Raw genomic sequence first — 6,851 nt, 5'->3', positions numbered from 1 at the left:
GCTTTGATGGCAAAGAATGTGCTTTGATGATTCCATTGTAGTTGATGAAATTTGATCTTATGGAATCTATGATTGGTGAATGGATACATTTTTTGTATGCTTTCTTGACGTATTGTTAAATATCCATTACTTGCTTTAAATAATATCGAAAGGGGGAGAAATACATGATCCTTGAGATCTTGGCGCATATGAGAGTGTAAATTATATTAAAATGTCACATTAGATCTTTGATGAGTTTAGTTGTCTTGATTTCTAAAATGTGATTAGTAATTATATGTTTTTTGAATTGTTGACATTATGCTCTTATGACTTTTGCATTCCCTTGCTTAGCTCATTACTTGTTCTATTTTGGATAATATGCTTTTTGAACATTTTTATTGTCCAAAGGGGGAGACAAAGTAATAAATCATTTTAATGATATAAATTGGGGAAATAATATGCATTTTGAGCATTCTTTTAATGGTTGATATATGATTATGGAATCCTCGGATTTAATTGTTACAAATGTTTGAGGAATTCATATTGATTTTGATGATTAATGATTATATGTGCATTGCTTGATGAATGGATGGAGTTGTTGATTTATTATAATTGTTTAAGCTTATATGGAAGTATTTTTAACCATGTTGTGTATTTAAGGATTTGTTCATTTTTAAAGGGGAGACTTTGCCGAAATTTTTTTCTCGCACAAAATGGGTAATATCTTTATTGAATTATTTTTAATGATTTTGTTTCAATTGCATCTATCTATCTTTTTTTTATGATGAAAGGGGAGATAAATATGATATTTTTTTTGGATAAAATCATTTTGGTTAAATTTTTAATTGGCTATATATTTAGGGGGAGCATATAATATGTTTTTGAATAATATGCATTTTGAGTAATTGTTTTGATAATTGATATTTGATTCTTTTGATGATTTTGATGATATGTGATTATGGTGAGGACTTGATGATTTTGAGATATGATGATAATTTGTGAGTAATATCACTAATCTTGTATTTGAGGTGATGCTTATTGTTAGGGGGAGATTTTGTTGAAATTTCTATTCGGACAACATTGGTAACAAATTTGCTACTCTTATTCTTTTCCTTTACATTTTCTTTTTTATGATGAAGGGGGAGAAGAATAAATGTTTTCAAATTTATAAAAATTTGATATATATATTTTTTTTTTGCCAATTGAGTTTTTTCTTTTTGATGATGAGGGGGAGAAAAATCCATGTATTTAAATATGTTAATTTAGATAATTGGCAAATTGTAAAAGAAGATTATATTTAGGGAGAGCAATTTGTGTAATCATTCTTTAAATACATGAAATGTTTGTCATCATCAAAAAGGGGGAGATTGTTAACATATATGTTTCCATAATATTGATTTTGATGATAACAAACAAAGTTAAGAATGATTAATCTTTTAAGCTCAAATTATTTAATATTCTTTTTAAATAAATCATTATTTTCACATTATAAATGTTTTGTATTTAATGGAAAAATGATTTTATGAAATTGATTATTTTTATTCTTTTTTAAATAAATCATTATTTTCACATTATAAATGTTTCATATTTAATGGAAAAATGATTTTATGAAATTGGTTGTTTTTCAAAGTTTATGGTTTAATTGAAACATTTTGAAAACTTTGAAATAAACAAGTATTGCTTGAAATTTTGGTGAAGGACTTATTTGAAAAGTGTCATAGCATTTTGGGCTATAACATAATTTCAGAAATTTTTGAGATTAACAAAGCATTACTTAGAAATTCTGAAATTGGACCTATTTGCAAAGTTTCATGATGTGTTGGGCTATGGTACAGTTTTGTAAAGTTTTAGGATCAAACTGTAATTTTAGAAAATAGTGCACTGTGAGGGTTACTGTAGCAATCACTGTAGCAAACGGCTAACCGTTTATTTAAAAACGACTAACCGTTTATTTAAAAAGGCTAACCGATAATTTCCAAAAAGCATGTTCTTTAAAGTATTGTTAATATGATGATTCTGGAAACTAACGGTGAACCGTTTATTGAAAACGGTTAACCGATTATTTCCAGTTTGCTAACCTTGAACCGTTTAGTAAGAACGGTTAAACCAAATTTGTTTTGCAGGTCTCTGGAAATTAACGGCGAAAGGGTAAGCCTAAACGGCTAACCGTTTATTTGAAAATTAGCCCAACAGTAACTTTGACCGACCGAAACGGTTAACCGTTAATGGTTAACGGCGAACCGTTTTCGTGCAGACAATCTATAACGGCTAGTTTTTCAGCTCCAACTATAAATAAGCTCAATCCAATTCAAACAAGAAGAATTCCAACGATCATCATTGAGCAAAATATTGAGAATACAACTTTCATTGAGCTTTAAATCTTTGTATTCATCTCATTCATTCACACATTGAGCTTTCACTTGTGATCAAACACATTGTGTGTGAGAGATTCATTTGTAATCTTTTTTGTAAAATCAAGTTAAAAGATTGTAAGTGTTGGGATACACTTGGGTTAAGAGATTGGGGATAATCTCTTGTTGTAAAGGTCCATTGACACCTTGGAAGTCAATTGTAAGCGGTTGAAGCCTTGGGAGGCTAGCTTAGTGAAATCCTCAAGCCCGGTGTGATTGGAGGCGTGGACGTAGGCGGGGATAGCCGAACCACGTAAAAATCCTTGTGTTCGTTTTCTCTTCCCTTACTCTTTTAATATTGTGCTTGATTGAATTTATTGTTTTCGAATTTATTAAGACATTAGATTAAATTGTTGTGTAGTTTGCCTAGGATAATTTTTAAAATCCCAATTCACCCCCCTCTTGGGTTGCCTAGTTAGTATTTCAAACATTATGTCTAAACACCCACATAGTCCAAAGGGATCTAGATCTACAAATCAAAATGAAATAAAAATAATTGGTAGAAAATACAAATTATGAAAATGTAATTAGGCAAAATAGTCAACGGCTACAATATGCAATCTTTTTTTTTTTTTTTGGTCATTGATTTAGGGTAAAGCAATAATTTTACATTTGGGGCCAAAATGTTGTTTGATCACTATTCCATTAATTCTCTTAATTTTGTCAACACAAAGGTGGACAAGTAAAAAATATTGTTAAATTTAGGTGTAATTTTACAAACAAACAAAACGTTTGTTTAATTTTGAAAAAATCCGAAAGATCAGATAATCAGTAGATAATTGCCTAATTATAAGTGCTATTCAGTGTACCCTACTTCATAAATTGACACTTTCCATGTTGCTCAGCCTAATTAAAGTCTAATAGATTTGGATGTTGTCACATAGAGAAAAAGAAGAAGAAACAACATGGAAAGTTTATAAGCACAAAAACTTTGAATAAAGTCAGTGCAGTCAATATCAAAGGTGGACGAAGCCAAAATTAATTGGCAAAATTATAAGTCCATGTTAACATTCTTTAGACATGTCATGAAATGATTTAAGTCTTCTGGTAGTGCCCATTTTGCTACATAAAGCTGATTGTATTTTTTAGGTGCCATTCATTATTTTACTTATATGATATAGTAAACTCATTATTGGTCAATAAAAATAATGTAAATTTCAGTTTATTCCTTCATAAATTGACATATTTTAATTTATTTATTAAATTATTGATACATGAATGAGATCTCATCATTGCCATTCAAAAGATTAGGACAAATTGGGGTCGCGTCATGAAGTTCTTCATCTAATTTTTCCTTCTTTCATAATAAATGAAGGAAGAAGATTGATGTTTTCAAAAGTTTAAAGGATAAAAATAGTTAATGGTATTTCAGTATATCCTTTTTTTTTTTTTTATAGGTAAAGATACTTCGTATTGTTTCATATTTGCTTAGGCCGGTTAACTAAGGAGAGTTCTGCTAGATATGAAAGAAGAAGAGAAACAACATGGAAAGTTCACAATTACAACGTCTTTGAATAAAGTCTCTCCTGTCAATATCTAAGGTAGATGAAGAGAAAATAAGGCCACGTCAACATTTCTTTAGTCATGTCATGAAATAAAGTTGACTATACGTATTCTTTACGCGCACTTTATCAGCCTAAAAATGTCAGGCCTTGAATTTTCAACTCGTTAATTTGATTGATGATTGAAAGATGATGCCCACTTTCAGCACGTTAATTTGATTCGGTCAACACGTTAATTTGATTGATCATCACTGTTGAGTATATATGGTGGTAAATGCGCGCGCGCACACACACCCCGGTTGAAACGGCATCGTTTTGCTCATCGGGTTGGCTAAGAAACACACATCGTTTTGCTCATCGTTTTGTATTGTGATTTACGCGTGCGTGCTCTGTAAAATTCTTCATTGAATCATCAATAAAAGCTCTCTGATAGTTTTACCCGTGGATGCATGTAATTCTTGAAAATGACTGAACCACATTGATACGATTTGTTCTTGTGTGATTGTTTTGCTTTCTGTTTCTAAGTCTTTGTTTCAATTCCAGAGAGTGTTAGTCAGGGTTCTTAGTAACAATTTGATTGAGTACTGTTGCATCTAGAGTGATCTGACAAAGCAACTTGGGCAGTAGAGGTGATCTTGTGAAGCAATATGCACAGATCAACTTCAACAATCACTTTTCCACTTGATGTTTCAAAGCCCATTACCATTACAATGAATGTTAACTTCTTTTTTTTTGTGGTCGTTTAATATTTTACCCATATAACATTATAATATAATAAAATTTCCTACTTGTGAATAAAAATATCTAGGGGTAAAATAAGAAAAGACGTAAAAAGTTAAATATTACCAAAGTTTATTCAAAGACGGGGTTTTAAACTTTGATATTGAAAAGTTTATTATAAATTCTAAAAATATATATACGACAATTGGTAACCATATTAATATTTTGTCCATACATATGATGTGCCCTGCGATGGTGTTATAAAAGAATGAAATAATTATGCTACTCATTTCTAACATTTTATCAGTTTCAATGTTCCATAAATAATTTAATGACATCTTTTTATGTAATTTAGTGATGTTTATTGGTATTAAATAAAATTCATGCAATGTAAAGAAAACTCATTAAATACATTATTATCAAATCATTATTATTTTAAATTCATTCTAAAAGCACCCGAACTTCTGTAAATTTGTAGATAAATAAATTTTTTTTTTTGGTGTACTTTTTTTCCCAAAAATACATGCAATTAAAGTTCTGGTTGAAGGATAATTGGTAATTAAGTCCTTATGTGTAATTAGTGAGTTAGTGTATGTTGATGCCGAAGTCCGGATGAGTTGGTTAAATCTCAGATCCCTGCATCAGCATTAAATTTGTTTGGTGGGAAGCCGCTGATTAGTTAGCATCATGAGCAGATTTTCTATGAGCAGACAACTCATGAGCAGACGATCCATGAGCATACAATCCATGAGTAGATGATCCATGAGCAGATGATCCATGAGCAGATGATCCATGAGCAGACAACCCATGAGCAGACAATCCATGAGCAGAAAACCTGTGAGCTTGTGAGCACAACCAACAGCTAGGAGGCGCCAGAAGTTTTTCCGGCGAGAACCCTCCGACGCTCAAGTCAGCAATTTGGGTCTTACTTGGAAAAACCTATACTACAATTCATGTGACTTAATTATGATTGCTTTAAACAAAAAAACTTTTAAGTAAATTTAAAGGAAAATAATTGAGAATAATTAATCTTAAAGAAATCATAAGCGAAAGAGAAATTTTCCAGTGGTAGAGAGAGAAAAAGGTCCAATGGGTTCAGTTGCCCAGAGAGAGAGAGAGAGAGCTCAAAGCCCCCCCTTTTCTTTTCCTTTCCTAGGGTTTTTATAGGAAACTATAGCGGTTTTTATCCTCTCCCCTAGAATTCTCAAGAAAACTACTAATTTTCAACCCACTAAGAATATGGTCCCTAATATTTCGGAGAAAATGTTTTGACTGAATCGTGCTTCCTGGTAACTTCCTGGTCGAGGTGACCAATAACATCCTGGTCGAGGTGATGTGCTCGAGGTCACCACATATTATTATGGTCGAGGTGACCCATAACATCATGGTTGAGATGATGTACTCGAGATCATCACATATTATTCTGGTCGAGGTGGCCAATAATATCTTGGTCGAGGTGATGTGCTCGAGGTCACCACATATTATTCTGGCCGAGGTGACCAATAACATCCTGGTCGAGATGATCTGCTCGAGGTGACAAATAACATCCTGCTCGAGGTGACAAATAACATCCTGCTCGAGGTCACCAAACAACATCCTAGTCGAGATGATCTGCTCGAGGTGACAAATAACATCCTGGTCGAGATGATCTGCTCAACCATTTGCTCACTTTTACTTTGAGGAGGGCACGATAATATATGAGCAAATACTTTTATCTTGGTCACCCTATTTCATTCCATAAACAGTGTATATTAATTCTTGAATTTTAAATTTTCATAAATCAAATCCTCCATATACGGCTATTAAGAGATAAAAGGTTTTAACCATCTCAAATTAAAAAAAAAAAAAAGAAAGAAAGAAAACACCAGTTTCACAACAATAATCGTTATAAATTGCTATAATCTGATGGAGTAAAGTCACAAATTTCGTTTCTCGTGTTTCCATCAAATATAATCACAATATTAATCTTTATAAATTACACGCTCTAGGTACTCTCAGAATCTTTTTAAGAAATAAGTCTATCAAAATAATTTATAAGAATGGATATTATCATTTTTCCACCAAAGGTATTCTGACACATCATGTCAATACCACGATTTGGTAAAACCATCAATTTACCACCAAACGTTTAAACTGTTTGCATTTTCCCACCATTCCGTTAAAACTCAGTTAATATGTAACGGAAAATTCATAAAAGGTCAATTTTACCCCTGGAGCATAAAAGACCATATAATTATCA

The sequence above is a fragment of the Citrus sinensis genome, chromosome 4 (genome assembly GCF_022201045.2).
Source record: "Citrus sinensis cultivar Valencia sweet orange chromosome 4, DVS_A1.0, whole genome shotgun sequence".
Taxonomy (NCBI): Eukaryota; Viridiplantae; Streptophyta; class Magnoliopsida; order Sapindales; family Rutaceae; genus Citrus; species Citrus sinensis.
This window is presented reverse-complemented; position numbering follows the sequence as displayed.